Source organism: Dromiciops gliroides, chromosome 3 (genome assembly GCF_019393635.1).
Source record: "Dromiciops gliroides isolate mDroGli1 chromosome 3, mDroGli1.pri, whole genome shotgun sequence".
Classification (NCBI taxonomy): Eukaryota; Metazoa; Chordata; class Mammalia; order Microbiotheria; family Microbiotheriidae; genus Dromiciops; species Dromiciops gliroides.
The window spans coordinates 203,864,182-203,880,993 of NC_057863.1; the positions used below are offsets into that span (position 1 = coordinate 203,864,182).

At 36.9% G+C, this 16,812-nt stretch overlaps 1 protein-coding gene across 1 annotated transcript in view; it reads left to right on the forward strand.

The window, feature by feature from the left end:
- The window catches only part of LOC122747345 (proto-oncogene tyrosine-protein kinase ROS-like), a 168,986-nt gene that overhangs the window by 136,665 nt on the left and 15,509 nt on the right, over window positions 1-16,812 (forward strand). The gene's annotated exons all lie outside the window — the stretch shown is intronic.

Here is a 16,812-nt window from a genome sequence, read left to right on the forward strand (position 1 = left end):
AGCACCTGCAGGCTTTAAGCAGTCTTCCTGGATTGGATGGAGGCACTTACTAGAATTTCTTTTTCGTGTTCTTGATCATTGGTCTTTCTATTGCCCTTTCAGTTGTCTTTTCTGGGGTGTATTTAGGAGGACTTTCATGTTACCATCTTAAGCAAAAGTCCCATGATAGGCTTTTCTTGAGGTTCTTTATCTTGATATCTTTGGTATTTAAATCTTACTCATTTCCTCATTACTAATTTTCTTCCCTCTCCCTCTTTGTTGGCAGGTATACATCACTGAGGCTGGGCTACAAAGTAGCCTGAGCCTACTTGCTTTGCAGGTAAAAAGTTTGCTGGCCTGGATCTGTCCCAACCCTCCGTGGAGGGAGAGGAAAAGATTAGTTTCAGTCTGTCAGATTGATTTCAGTCCTTTTTATCCTTTAGGCCTTAGAACTGCCAGTCCCCCCTAAGAGTCTACCTGGGTCCTTCCTCCTTTCCTTAATGCGACTGGTCAGAATCAATGTCTACCACTTCTTACGGCGTAGGTGAAAGTGCATGAATCACTAAAATATTGAGGGGAGGGAGGGCCTATCCCGGGTTCAGGCCCAGAAAAAGGCAGCACATAATCATCTCCCTTCCATTTCTTCTATTTTTCTTTACATCTGGTGTCAGAACAGATGCAGTGACTGCCATCTAGTGAAGGAAAAGGGTGCCATGTTCATTCATTCTGAGTCACTGCAGAAGCAAGGACTAGACTATGCTCAGGCGCTGCACAAGTCTGTGTTTGCCTTTGCTGTTGTTGCTAGTAAATGGAGGATAGTGAGAAAGGCATGCTGAGTGAGCTCATGAAATGTTAGAGTTCTCCAGCATTCATTTATCAATGATTTTTTTCTTATTAGGAAATTCATCTTCTTTTATAGATTTAGCTCTAATTGTTCCACATATGACACACAATTCCTTTGGGGAAGGTAGTTTGGATAAAAGGACTCATCTGACACCTTGCTGGATATGTGACCTTGGAGTCAATTTCCCTTTAATTTTGACTTGTATTTGGGGAGGAAGTTTTTAGTCTAAGTTTTGCCAAATCATTGGCTTATTCATGCCAGACCATCAATTTTGGCTCTTGGAAAGTTATAATTATGTCCTTGCCTCAGACCTTCAGAAACTGGTCTACAATGAATTCACAGCAAGGGCTGGGCCTATCTTCCAACCTTACAGTGGAGCCCTTCCTATTTCTGAATAACATGTACTTGTTTCTAAGTAAATCTCATGCTGAAGAAATCCATATGCTGAAGATATAACCTTAAGAATTTGAATGGAGCATATAATTATTAGTACAACACTATAAATAGGTGTCAAATAAGTATGACTGAAGGCAATTGTATTTCCATACCTTAAGGGCCTAATGTTAGGTTCATGCAGAATGTCTCCAAGTTTTGGAAGAAACTCGATAGCTGAATCTGGGTGCTCTTTCACCTTTTTCTTCCAAATCATTAAAAAGTCCACCCTGGGATTGTTAATACATTCTGTTAGGAATATAACTACACCAATTTCTTGCTTTCAGACTGTGATATGTCATGAAAAGAATTTGTAATAAAGTGATTTTTCAACTACATGAAAAATCAGGAAACAATCACAATGTTTTGAACCTGTCTATGCCTTAGACTTTTTTTCTAATGAATGAAACATGTGTAAAAGCCCAGGAGCCTTTTAAATTTTTGTCGCCTCAACCCCATAAATTCTAGCTCCTTCTCCTCCAAGAAAACGCCATGTAATGAGATCTTATTGAAATCTGTTGTGTCCAAAATCACTTTACATTATTCTATATATACTGAACAACTAAAATGCTGTCATGAGGTTAGAGAACATTTGAACAAGACATAGAAAGGATTTCATTCATTTACTACATTTGACAACAACAATAATAATATTTTCTTCTTTAACATTTTAAAGATATTAAGATTCCTACTCCTTAAAATACTTCTTAAACTTATTGGCCTAATTTGTAATGTAGTATTGTTTTAAATAAGCATTTGTATTAACCCCAAAGTATCAGCATATCTCAGGAGCAATTAAGCATGTGCATAAAGTTTATAATGCATTTTGAGGTGAAAGATGATATAGGCTGTAATCAAAAGTCATATCTAAAAGTTTAATTTGACTTTAAAATATTTCAAGAGTGTAACACTGGCCCTGTGACTTCATTAGCATAGCAAACTTCTTGAATGAGGAAACCATCTCTTCTAATAAAGTTTGGAATTAACAACTTTTAGTGTTAGAGAATTGCCTACAACACAGAGATTAGTAAACCCAGGATTCACAAAGTCAGTATATATCAGAAGCTAGAGTTGAATGCAGATCCTCCTCACTCCAAGGGAATCTTTTTTTTTCCCCACTACATCATACTGCCTCTCTCCATCAGTATAAAGTGTTTTAATTTATTGGGATTGAATATATGTTTCATTAAATAAGCAGTTCTAGGGGCAGCTAAGTGGCGCAGTGGATAAAGCACTGGCCCTGGATTCAGGAGGACCTGAGTTCAAATCCAGCCTCAGACACTTGACACTTACTAGCTGTGTGACCCTGGGCAAGTCACTTAATCCTCATTGCCCCACAAAACAAAAACAAACAAACAAAAAAAGCAGTTCTGTTAATTTCCTCTCTCCCTTATTTTTGACTAATATTTTAGAAAATCATGACCAAAATTTCACTGAAGATAAAAGTTTTTTTATGACTAAATCATATATTTAAGATATGTACCTCTGAAGGCTGAAACTGTTTTTAAGAAAGAAGCATATGGGGACAGCTAGGTGGCACATTGGATAGAACACTGGTCCTGGAATCAGGAGTACCTGAGTTCAAATCTGGCCTCAGATGCTTCACACTTACTAGCTGTGTGACCCTGGGCAAGTCACTTAACCCCAATTGCCTCACCAAAAAAAAAAAAAAAGAAAAGAAAAGAAAGAAGCTTATGATGTGATCAATTTAGTTCCCCAAAGAAAAAAAACAGCAAAAAAATTAATATTTACTAGAAAAAAAATTGTGCCTCACTAATGAAGAGATAAAATTAAAACATCTTTAAGGTACTGTCTCATACCTTATAAATTTCTGGTGAAACTGCAAAGTAGTAGAATCTTTTAGGAAAACGTTCTGGCAGTTTCCCTGTAAAGGTGGCAAAAATAATTATACACTTTGATCCAATAATGTCACTACTGAGAATATGCCCTGAAAGCAATATTTTTAAAAAGAAAAAGCAAAAACACTGAAACAAAGAACCTAATACTTTTATAGGCAATTTAGTTTCTTTATAAGTCTAATGTATGTCAAATATGATTAAATACCTACTATATACAATGTCCTCTGCTTGGGCTATTAGGATGTCCTGAATATTATATATTCATATAATGTGCAGCTATCATGTTATATGTAAAATCATAAGGAAAGGATGTTAAAGTTCACCTTAGCACACATCTATTCCTAATCTTATTTTACATATAAGGGAAGGGATGCTCAGAAAGGTTAAAGAAAAGGAAAAAAACCTGGAAAATCAAAAGAGCTGGTTCAAAATTCTGGCTTTTCTGCTTCCTACTTTTGTGTGACTTCATTCTTATCTACCTGGGCCCCAGTTTCCTCATGTGTAAAATAAATAAAATGAGGAAGTTGGACTCTATTTCATTAGCATCATATAATCTTAGATCTACAGAAGGAAGGAATCTTATAACCCAGCTAGTCAAATTTCTTTCATTTTCCAAATGAGGAAGTAGTTAACAGAGAATGTAAATCACTTCTGCCAAATTATACAAGTAGGAAGCATCCCAGGTGGGATTGGAACCTAGATCTTCTGACTCAAAAAAAAAAAAATAGTTCCATCCAGTTCCAAAACTTATGATACTGAGTGACATGAATACCAGAGGAAGGGCTAGATTCTATTTTCCTTTATTATATAAAAACAGACATATATGTACACATACACATACATGCAACTTAGATCCAGTTTATGTGCACTGATAGTGAATGTCTTTTCTGGCCACTAGATAGTGCTCTTGTTCTTGGTAGTTTGTGATTCTATAGCCTCCATTTCTTTTTTTTAAAAAAATTCAAAGAATTCATCTTTCCTTAAATCAATCAACTTTATCAGTGAAGAATACAATTCTGTTTCTCCACCAGAGCCAGGACCCAGATGCCTCATCATGACATGGAGATGTCACTAAGTTCTTGAAAGCAATACCAAAGGAGAATGGGACTTTACCGGTCATGGGGCCATTGATGTAGATCTTGAAAAGACCTCAGAAGTTATAAAAACCAGGCTCCTCAATCTACAAAGAGGTCAGGTAGACCTGGATGCAAATCCCATCTCAGATGCTTAATAACTATGGGCAAGAAATGTGACATCTCAAGAGTGGCTAGATGAACAGCCTATATCACTAAGGTTGTGTGAACCAGAATCTGAGACCATATCTTTTAATTCTAAATCAGTATTCTTTCTCCTGTACCAATAAGGGTTATAGGAAGTGAACCTGAGTTTAAATCCCACTGCAAATCATCTTAGTATCTCTGGGTTAGACTAAATGTTCTATAAAGTCCTTACCAGCTCTACCTATCTCCAAATCTAGGACTACAATGGTAATGAAGGAAAGTTTAATACTGAAAATAAGTAGAATGTATCTTTGAGAGAAATGAGTTGAATCTACATGGCATGGGGCAGGTATAGTGACTGCTGTTTTTGACCCTGGGTCTCTTTACTTTGTGTCATGATTGCAAATGAGGGTATGTCATCTTCTCTACTGATCTGGATTCATGTTTTGTGCTGCTCTAGAACTCACACAGGATGGACTAGAATTGAGGAAGTAAGTAACAATGAGAATAGTGGTTAGGTATAACCTAGTATGTTCATTCATTTTCTAGTCATTTCTGACTTGTCTTGGCTCCAGTTAGGGTTTTCTTGGCAAAGATACTGGAGTGGTTTGCCATTTGCTTCTCCAGCTCATTCTGCAGATGAGCAAACTGAGGCAAACTGGGTTAAGTGTAGGTTAAGTTAAGCCTAGGGTCTCACAACTAGTAAGTGTCCAAAGCCAGATTTGAACTCAGGAAAATGAGTCTTTCTGACTTCATGTCTGGCACTTTATCTACTGTGCACCTAGCAGGCCTCTAACATGGGCTGTCTGAATTGTAATTCCACTGTACTACCCTTTGTAAAGTCAATAGTACAGATCATCTGGCTTATTTAATACTCCCTGACTCTGCCTTCTATCTCCTTTTTCCTTCTTTCCTCATGTTTACCATTCAGAATTTTTAGTTTGCTTCCTATGGAAATGTTTTCCTTTTCTCCCTATTCTTTTCCTCCTCAAGTGAACTTGTATACCTTATTAATTTGCATACTATATCTTCTAGTAGAATTTAAATTCCATGAAGGCAGAAATAATATTTTGGGTTCAATGCCTTGTATACCCAGCCCCTAGTCCAGTCTCTTTCATATAGGAGGTGCTAAACAATTGTTTGTTGAATTGCATAGCATTTTACCTGGCAAATTTGCAGCCAATTTCCCCTCACTAAATATAGGAGTCCAATGGTGGACTTAGGTAATATTGAAAAAGTTTCCAGCATATCATGGCAATGGATTTTATGTCTTTGGTCCCAGAATGAGCTTGGTGAAATCAGGAGGCTCATAGTTAGGAACATAGTCAAAGTAACTCGGGAAATTCTACCTACTGATTATCAGTATCAGTGGAAGAAAACTTATTGATAAAAGTAGGTAGGATATCTCAACATGTTAAAAAATGAAGTATGATTTTGTAAACTGATTATAAATGTAATTAATAGTTCACTAACAAGTGCAATGCATTAAAAATCAAACAACTATATATGCTTCATCAGGATATTTTCCTTCCTGATATATTTGTATATACATTATTTAATATGTTTTCAGAGAACTATATTAGAACCTATGATATCAGCTTATTTAGGCCAGAACTTTGCCTACAGCTGGCTCTGGCTCCTTGTTTGCCCCACTCCTACTTTGCCAAATTTGAGACTGAACATAACTAAATCTTTCAAGCCTGCAGGCCAGAACTGCACATTAGCAAATTATTACTTATTTCTCCCTTATCATAAGCTGGACTTATTGCTGAGAAAATGAAAGAAATATTCAGAAAGAAGAGAGACAAATAGAAAGATGGAAAAGAACAAGGAAAGACAAAAAGGCAGAAAGACAGGAGGCAGAGACAAGGGGGGAAGAGAGAGACAGTGATAGAGAGAGAGACAGTGACAGAGAGAGAGAGACAGAGAGACAGAGACGAAGGGGCTGGGGTGGGGAGAGATACTGTTTCCATTGCCATTTCTACAACTAAACCAACCATCTGTGAGCCTTTAACTTCCTCTGTAGTATGCTCACCTAACTGCTTGATCCAGTCAAGAAAACAAATTATCCAGGACTAAATGCAGAATCATAGATTTTAAACCTGGAAGGAACCATCTAACTCTTTAAGCTCTTTTGCTTTGCACATGTTTGGACAAGTCCCAGGTGTTTAAATTAAGGGCACTCACTGCAGTAGTTGGAATGAGACTCTCTATGTGAGTATGAAGTGTTTTAAAATGAAAAGGGAACTTATCCCACACATTTCAATTTGGCAGCAAATAACTCTCTAAACAAGTGATTGTGTAGTAACCCAGTATTCACACTAGAGAGGGGAAAAGGAGAAAAACCCCACACATAAGAATTAGTTTTTAAAAAGAGAAAATAAGAAATTATGAGAGGATATTATTTATACCTGGCCGGAGATGAGAGGGCAGTGCTGTAGCCCTCCAGATTGGCATCCAGATTGGGATAATGATGTGGTCATTCCCTCCAAGATGAATTCCTAGCTTTCCCCTTTGTATAAGAAAAACCCAGTATCTGATTCATATTAAAGATGCCCCTTCCTTTTCAGGGGTTCCAGGCTGGTGATTGCAAGAGAACAAGATATTATCTACTACATCTTCTTCCATATCTATGTTTTAGGATCTTTAAGTACATAAATAGGTTGAAAGGGATGAAGTAGATAGATAGATAGATAGATAGATAGATAGATAGATAGATAGATAGATAGATAGATAGATAGATATGAGAGAGACAGAGAGAGAGAGAGAGAAAGAGAGAGAGAGAGAGAGAGAGAGCGAGAGAGAGCGCATTTATTATTAAACACTGTTCCATGCACTTAGTTTTGTGGTAGAAACACAGGCAAGCAAGATAGTTTCTGTGTTCAAGTTTACAGGGAAAGACAGTACAGAAAATATAGTTAGAATGGGGGAGTGTTGTCTGTATATTGGCATATCTTGTTGCTGTCTAGGAAGTCACCTGGTAGCATAGGCCCCTGCAGGATAAGGCAAAAACTGACCTAACAAAGTGCATAGAACCAGAGGCAGGGAGCAGGTGGGGAAGAGGTGATAGTCAAAAAACATGGTCAAAAGCATGCCATGGAGTACTCCTAGAAGATTAAAATATAGGATTGGCATTTTTCCTTATTAACTTACCTGGCTAACAAGGAGGTTATGGAAGATCTTATCTATGATTCCAGGTACTGTAGACTATTTGGCTATTCGGGCACAGAGAGATATTTATCTATGAAATTATGTTTTTAGAAACAAGGGAAGCTCTTCTAAGTGGGTTTCAAAGGTGATTGCTAGAAGATACTAAAATTACATGAGTTTATAAAGGCCAATTAGGAATTGCTTGGGGATCCAGAAAGATAGGATTGAAGCATACTTTCAGTAAGAATCAAAGTTACTTATAACTTTTTCCCTTGGAATTTTACATATGGATGCAAACAAGTTTGAGGGGAAGTGGGACAGGCAGGGCAAGTAGGGGAAAACTTCCAAAAATCCAAAACACTACCAAGGAGAGAAATCCCTTAAAATATAGAGAGACATTAATTTATTCTATTGCAATTAATACAATTTAATGTACATTCCCCAGAGGAAGTTTAACACTTGTAGTTTCAAAATTCTAAGAATAAAACCTATCCTTATACACATCATGAAAAAGGGTCATAGAAACCACAAACCAGGCATTGTGAAATGAAGTATGGCAGTCCTAGTTGAACATGCCCCATGACAATATTCTGCTGCAAAAATAATGCAAACAAAATGTTTATCCCTCTCAGCTGATTTGGAAACTGGCTGAATATAAACACCACCCAATTTCTAAAATCAACAAATTAAACGTGTGAATCATCATTTGAACAAATAACCATACATAGTTTCTTAAAATTAGTACAGAAACAGAATGGTCCTGAAAATTTTCTAAATCTCATTCTGGATAAGATTAACGAGTGCAATTAGAACTACCAATGCATTCAGATTTTGCTATTGAGATTTATGTAGAAAACTCACCTGGAGGCAGCTAGGTGGCATGGTAGATGAAGAACTGGCCCTGGAGTCAGGAGGACCTGAGTTCAAATCTGAACTCAGACACTAAACACTTACTAGATGTGTGACCCTGGGCAAGTCACTCAATCCTCATGCCCCCCCCCCAAATAAAAAACCTTACCAGAAGTTGTTTTTAGATAAATTCCTGAGACATTTTACAGCCGTACATGTAGATATCTAGGATGTAACCTAACACTTCTCTTCCCAACTCATACTAACAGATTGGGTCCAAGGGGGAATGATTCCTGCATTTACAGGGTATTTTGTGAGTCTGGACTCTTAAAACGATAAATCAGGAGACACTCCCCCTCCCCCTGTACATTTATCTTTAACAATCAGTCAAAAGACTTAATCAACTCAAAGCAAAGACATATACTGAGAACATCATATGAACAGTAGTTGTAAAATGTTTCCTTCTAGGGCATACTCTTCCACAAACACAAACAGGATCAGTGGGGAGAAAAGATACACATGCTAGTAGGGAGGTACACACTTAGGGAATGGATTTGACCTATTCTAGGCTATTCTTGCCTCTGATAATGCAGGACTTGGTGTCCTTTCTCTCTTTTTTGTTTTTTTGTGAGGCAATTGGGGTTAAGTGACTTGCCCAGGGTCACACGGCTAGTAAGTGTTAAGTGTCTGAGGCTGGATTTGAACTTAGGTCCTCCTGACTCCAGGGCTGGTGCTCTATCCAGTGTCCTTTCTCTTTTTTGATAAGAAGTAGTCACATAGTAATACTTATAAAGTGCTGACTCCAAGACCAGCATAGTTTATCCACTTTCCTACCCCCAGTCTTATATAAGAATTATCCTTCCCTGAGCTTTTATGGGACATAGGTATAGGTTGTGTGTACTTAATGAATATCACACATGATCCTTAGGACATTACAGCAGTCTAAACCATCCACTGTACCTGTGTATCATCTTCCTGAAGCCTATAGGGAGACAGGTTATTTTATTAACCATTTAGACAGGGAAATATATAATTTGACCACTGGGTAGTGCTATACTCAAGCCACCAACTTGGTCTCATCAGGCTCTGCCTGTCATATATATACAAGAGATCCCTTCAAACCTCAAAAATGATACATCATGGAATGTGGACAGCCTGGTTTGAGAGAAGAACAAACAACCCAACCCTGCTGTCCAGATTCAAAACTGATCTGAGACATGATATGGCACATAGGTTAAGGACAAGGGCAGGGATTCAACCTTTGTTTCATTAGTAGAAGCAGCTCCTAAGTGAGGAAACTCCCTTTTTTTTAGCAATGCAAGTCAACACCTCCTCAACTCATAGTCTTAGAAAGTTGTCTAGAGCAGAGCTTCTTAAACTGTTTCTACTTGAGACCCTTTTTTGCATGAGAACTTTTTACATGACCCCAAGTATATAGGTATATAAACTAGATATGCATGACCTTTTACTGTTGTCAAATTCTTTGAAACAAGAACATTCAGTTACACAACCTCATATGGGTTCATGACCCACAGTTTAAGAAGCTTTGGTCTAGGACGATGAGAGGTTAAGCAGTTTTCCCAAGTCACACAGAAAGTATATGTCAGAGGCAGGACATAACTTGAACCCAAGTCTTCCTGGTTCCAAATACAGTTTTTTTCCCACTATATAATAATGTCTCTAGCACATGGCTTCAAAATCTCTCTCTCTCTCTCTCTCTCTCTCTCTCTCTCTTTCTCTTTTTGAGGGGCAATGAGGGTTAAATGACTTTCCCAGGGTCACACAGCTGGTACGTGTCAAGTGTTTGAGGCCAGATTTGAAGTCAGGTTCTCCGGAATCCAGGGCTGGTGCTTTATCCACTGTACCACCTAGCTTCCCCCCAAATTCTTTTTTAAGGAAGACAAAGAGATAGAGACAGAGGGAGACAAACAGAGATAGAGAGACAAAGAAAGAGAGGAGAGAAAGACATTCATATGAAGAAAAAGAGAGAAAAGGAAAAAAGAAAAGGAAGGCAAGACAAGTCAATGACTATATTGTTCATTGTAGAAAATGATAAGTAAGAGAAAACAGTCTCCAACCATCTTCCCACCTTCCCTCCATTAACATGGCCTCTATATGAATTCTGTTTATATTGTTTATATTAGCATATGCCTAACTCAATTTGGGTGATCAAACATTTGGTCCCAGGCTGCTGAAATTTAGAAGAAGCTAAAAGCTTCTTCTAAAGGCAGAAACAACTGGATTTAGCACCTAATCAATAAAATAATTAGCCCTGATGAACTCCTCTCCAGTTGACCCTATCCTTTTCTCTCCCTGGGCATCAGCCTTCCCAAGAACAGCCTCATGTTGCCCCCATTTTTCTATTTTCCACCTTACATAGAGGTGTCTAATATCTCATCTCTTCTTTCAGGGATGTCATATCCTAATATCTTAGGTATGTTCCTATAGTCTCTCCTCTTCTCTTCTCAACCAAAATCAACTTTATCTCTGACCTTGGAACTTTTTGTGTTCTTATGCCAGTCAAAGCATTTTTAGCTATAGATCCTTGGAATGGCCCCCTAATTGGTTTTCCTCGTTTTCATATCTTCACCTCTTCGTCTTCCATGTAGCTTTCAAAATATTATTCCTGAGACACAAATCTGGTCATGTGACTACCCTAGTCAAAATTCCTGAGTGGTTCCTATAGCCTCTAGGTTAAAATACAAATTCTTCAGTCTAGTATTTAAAGCCACTCATAATTTACTTTTAATTTAGCTTTCTGGGCTTATTTGATATTTCTCCCTTTCCTACACTCCACGTTTGAGTCAAACAGCATTGGCTGCCCTTTCCTGAATGACTTCTAGCTCCCATTAATGTGCCTTCACATGCATAGAATGCTTGGAATTGACTAAATCCTCATTTCTACCTTTCAAAATCCTTATCTTAAAGGTTCAGATTAAATGTCATCAGTTATGTGAATCTCCCAGATACTGACCCTCCCCACAAAGTGCTTATTGTCTGGTCAGGGAAGTAGTAACACATGAATCAATAGTAGACAGTATAAGACATTGTGTAATTAAGTGTTAAATTATAAATTATGAATAATAAATACTCTAGTATTTTATAGAAAGATTAATGAGGGCTGGAATAATTTACAAAGGCTGAATAAGGAAAGTGAAACCTGAGTTGTGCCTTGAGGGATGGGTAGGATTTGAATAGGTACAAGACACTCCTACACTCTGAATGGAGTAGAAGAACATGGGGCAGAAGGGGACAAAATTGGATCATCAGGGCTCATCCCTATTGTCTTCCAGAAGGTGTCCAGGAAGAGCATATATGGTAACTATATTCCCCATGTCTTCTTGTTTTCATGCCAGCCTGGTCATTGACCCACAAGTTGGATAATTAAATTCATCGATTGCTATGGTAACCTGGGAAAAAACGGCAACTTCTAGACCTGATCTCTTCATTGGAAGTGAGCCAAGTTTCCAACACACAAGCCAACACTTGCCCCATGAGGGAGATGCTCAGGTTTCAAACCTATACAGGAAAGGGAGCAAGGCTACTGCCTAGTCATAGCTGAAGGAATGCAAAATGAGCCTCTGAATCTGCGACAAATTAGATTGGCATATTGCCAACAGATAACATAATGATTGTGAAGGATGCTAATAAGCTTCACTGCAAACAAAGTATGTACCTCATTGTATGTACCAGGACTCACATCATCTGGTCTACCATAGGATTCAAAATAGAAGTACTTAGATGTGTGGTGTCATTCAGACCAGCAGTAGTTTTAGACATATTTAGACAGGTGGGCATGTGTAATCGTGAGGCCATGAAAGGAAGCAGTTAAATTAAATTGGGGGTGTGAGGTAGCATATTTCTAGTGGAAAGAGGACCTGCTGCAGAATAACTCTTCACAGTGTAATTGAGCTTTTCACGAATGCCAAGTTTCCCTAAACCTTCCCAATCGTAGATTCCAGCGGAGAATATTGATGAATTTGCAGGAATTTACCCTTTTGGGGATAAGAAAAGTATTTATTTGACTAATTATGAGTCATGAAATAAAACTACCTAGTTTAATGGGGAGAAATCTCAATGTCTGAAGATAGTATAGTACTTGAACAAACTGAGAATCACCCCTTTTCTATGCAGAGAATCCTATCAAAAGTTTTCCATCTGTCCAGCAATGTAGACATCTGCTAAACTCCTTGCCCTTTTTTTCTAATACAATAAACATTTATTAAACCCTTACCATGTGCCTATGTGCAAGGCACTTCTCTAGATAATAGAAAAGCTAAATGCTCTCAAGGAAGTTTTATTTGACTAGGGCAATATAACTTGAATACATAAAAAAAATACAAAGTGAAATTTCAAGAAGGAGAAAATTAAATGACGGGAGAATTTAGAAAAGGTCTTATGTAAGAGGTTCTACAAGTGAGTAATGCTTTAAGCAAAACTAGGGATTCTAACAGAGAAAGATGAAGAAGGTACATACTATACTTGATAGACAATTTTTGAAAGGGCATAAATGTAGAAGGTAGAATTTCATGTATATTTCTAATGTTTCAACAATTTGGTATTAAATACCTGGTCTTTGCTTTTATCAGGCAAAACCATATTGTGACAAGGGTAGAAATAAGAGCTAACATTTATATAAATAACAGTAAGTTTTGCAAAGCACTTTACATATATTATCTCATTTCTTCCTTAAAACATACCTGTGAGATAGATGATATTATTATCCCCATTTTACAGATGAAGAAAAAGAGCCTGAAAGAAAAATAATGACTTGCTCAGGGTTACAGAGATAGCAAGTCTCTGAGAAAGGACTTGAATTCAGTTCTCTTCTGACTTGAAGTCTAATTCTACCAGGTCAAGCTGCCTCTACATAAATAAATTACTTTAAAGCAGACATAAACTTTAAATATATGTGTGTATATATATATATATATATATATATATATATATATATATATATATATATATATATATATATATATAACCCCACACATATGTTCTATTTTGTACCTTCATTTGCACACTGCTATTCTCTTGTCTACATGTCTTGTCTACATCAAGAAAGTGAGTATGATACTGAAGTGATTCTTTCTAGCAACAAAGTAGGGGAATGTACTTAGTTTATACATGGAGAAGATTTTTAGACAGAAGCCATTAATTATTGGTCCAATGAATATGAGAAGTCAGAACCTGTGGTTTTTGTTTTCTTTCTGTCTCCTTTATTGGGCTGCCATTGCACACAGCCACAGAATGCCTAATGCTATCATTTGTTTTACATTTGTTTGGCTTCCTGCTGTTGAATGAACAATCATTGTTTACACATTAGCAGCAGTTGTAAAGTCTTCTGACTTTTTCTTCCTTTCAAACTGGCAAATGAGAAGCATTTTCTATTGGTTGCTCTGACATTTTTGGAGTAGCTAGGACATTCACAGTGCAAACCACTGTTATTCATACTGTTATAATTCCTTTGCAGTTAAGTCATTACTAGCAATCATAGCAGGCTTGTAGTACAATACCTTATTTGGGAATGTCATGTGAGATGCCCAGAGCAATACAAAAAAATAAAGGCCAACTTGTCTGGCCAAAGAGGGATTTATAGCAAGCCCCTGACAGAGTGATCTGTTGGGAAATAGTATGTGTTTTGGCTTAGTGGATCATGGAGGCACCAAATGGAGCAGGTGTATTGAGTGCTTCAGGGGAGAGGTGCTCTATATAAATAATAAATGAAAGAAATAATATGTATGTGACATGATTCTTACATGAATAAAAATATGCTTTACTTCCCCAAATCCTTATCAAAATTCCAGTTGTGTAGGTTCTATTCCAAAATTCACAGGAATAATTATTTTGTCTTATTAAAATGTTTATTAATGTCTTACAACTAAGGAACACAAAAGCTTTTTAGGAATTAACTAGATAGTTCTATCTCTCATTCCAAAGCAAGAAAAAAGGGCAGCAGAAACAAAAGTTCTATAATTAGAGTTTTCTACTTTTCCCCCACTTCACAATTTTCATCTAAGGTTTATTATGGAGCCTTTTATCCCCAAAGATATGAGTGGTATTTTAGCTTTAGTGTGCAACATTCCATAGTCCCCAAGTTGTTGGATGGCAAGTGAAACAATTACCTGTGTTCCATCAGGGAATTATGGGACAAAGGGACTGGCAGAGTTAGGTTAAGGAGGTTGTGAAGAGAATTCTCATTTGTAAGGAGTACTCTTTCAATTTGGTTCTAAACAGCATTATTTACTGTTCCTTTACTTCTACATTTCTCTATTTAGTCAAGTTATAAAATATTATGGATGAACTTTTGGCATCTTTTGAAGGGATCTGAAATGGTCAGTGACTCTCTTTTGGGGCAATATAAGGTACAACTCAATACTAGAGGTTAGCCCAGTACATTCTGGGAATCTGATAACAGAGTGAGAATTCTGGGATTTCAGCTACTGGTTTGTTTTTTTTTTTTTGCCCTCCTGGAAGCTGCTCTTCAGAGTCTAGCAACTCAGGGGATAAAAAATCAATACTACTTGGTGTTTCTAAAGTGCTTTTAACTTTTCAGAAAGCTTTCCCATTTGCTTTACCCTTGTAACAACCATAATAAGCAGGTTAGGTATTATAAACCCAATTTTACAGATAGGGAAACTGAGTCTAGAAATACTAAATGATTTGGCTACCTAGATAGTAGCAAATACAGAGATTGAAACTATGTATCCTTGTAGTTTCAGGCACTTCACACTATAGTGTATTATTTCCCTAGAAATCCCAGCCCTTCCCAAAGGTACCAGAACTGGAGTCAAGTTTGGAGCGATTATTTCAGTACAGAGGAACTGAAGGAAGCTTCTGGTTGTAGAGCTTCCAGGAGGGCAAAAAAAAACAGTAGCTGAAATCCCAGAATCCTCACTGTGTTTTCAGATTGCCAAAATGTACTGGGTTAACCTCTGGTATTGAGTTGTACCTTATATTGCCCCAAAAGAGAGAGTCACTGACCATTTCAGATCCCTTCAAAAGATGCCAAATTGTTCATCCATAATATTTTATAACTTGACTAAATAGAGAAATGTGAAAGTAAAGGAGCAGTAAATAATGCTGTTTAGAACCAAATTGAAAGAGTACTCCTTACAAATGAGAATTCTCTTCACAACCTCCTTAATCTAACTCTGCCACTCAGTTTTTCTCATCTCTTCAATCCTCAGCATTAAACCCCTAGGGGATTATGTCATTGTATGCATGTTGTTAATTTGAGTCAGAGCCAGACATTGCATCAGAAAAATGATATGGAAAGTATTTATGTGGAAGACAATTGTAATTTTTTTTAAATGCTATCAAGCTAAAAAATAAATAAATAATCCCAATGGAAAGAAACATTCTTAACCTTTTCTCTAGTTCTGCTGTATTTTTTCCCAGCCTTTCATTGAAGATGTGCCTTCATCAACCATTTCAGGACCAGACCATCATTACTGTTTGATAAGTGACAAATTCAGTTAATGATCTAAATGTTTTGCCTTTGTGAAGCCAAATAGCCCCCTTGATTGATATTTACCCAGAAAAGATTGGTTGTTTTTGAATGAATTGACTGAATTAACTTGTTTTGCCATCAGAGAGAAACAGCTTTTTTGGAAGAATGTGGATTAATCTATAATATAAGGAATGCCAACATAGGTAGACATGGAAATAGTTAGAACAGTCTTATTTTTTTTAAGGAAATATTCTCTCATTCATACTACGGGACACTAACGCTAAACATTATTTGATGTAAAAGCTATTTTCACCCCATAACTTGGAAAAGGTTTAACCTGTTATTTAGCTTTTCAGTATGAGCTTTAATAGATTGTTAGTCTTCTCAAGACTTTAAAACAATATTGAAATTCATAGTTGAAATACAGAGTTGAATTCATACTTAATGTTGTGAATCACATTTATATTATATTTTGTATCTTCATATAAGCTTAGCTTGGCAGGCCAAGTAGTTCTATATTTCTTGATCCATTTCAATCTTGCAGTGAAAACCTAATGAAGTGAACTTAAATACTTTACATGCCACATTTCTGACAACATACAAGCACATAAAAGGGCCTATCCAAAGGCACTGAAATACTACTCCTATTCCTTCTGCTTATTCCTTATCCTGGAAAAAAAAATCACAGAATACATGGGTCTATGCTGCCCCTAGCAATATCATATGGATTTTGGAGGAAGAGGATTAAGCCTGCCATTTTAAAAATGATTTGAAATTGCGTTACAAAGCTAGTAATATTACCAGTCTCTACTCATGAGATTTTCTTGATTTAAAAGACTAAAATTTGGCTATTAATATAGTTACCTTCAATGTCCAAAGATGATTGTGTGAATAGTCACATTTTAAGGTATATCTGAGTGACTGCTTGGTCACAAATTTATAATCTAGGTATCCTGCACAGCATTGCAAAACAAGCATATTTAATATTCAACAGGGATCCTCTTTTCTTCCCCCTTAAGGGTCCTT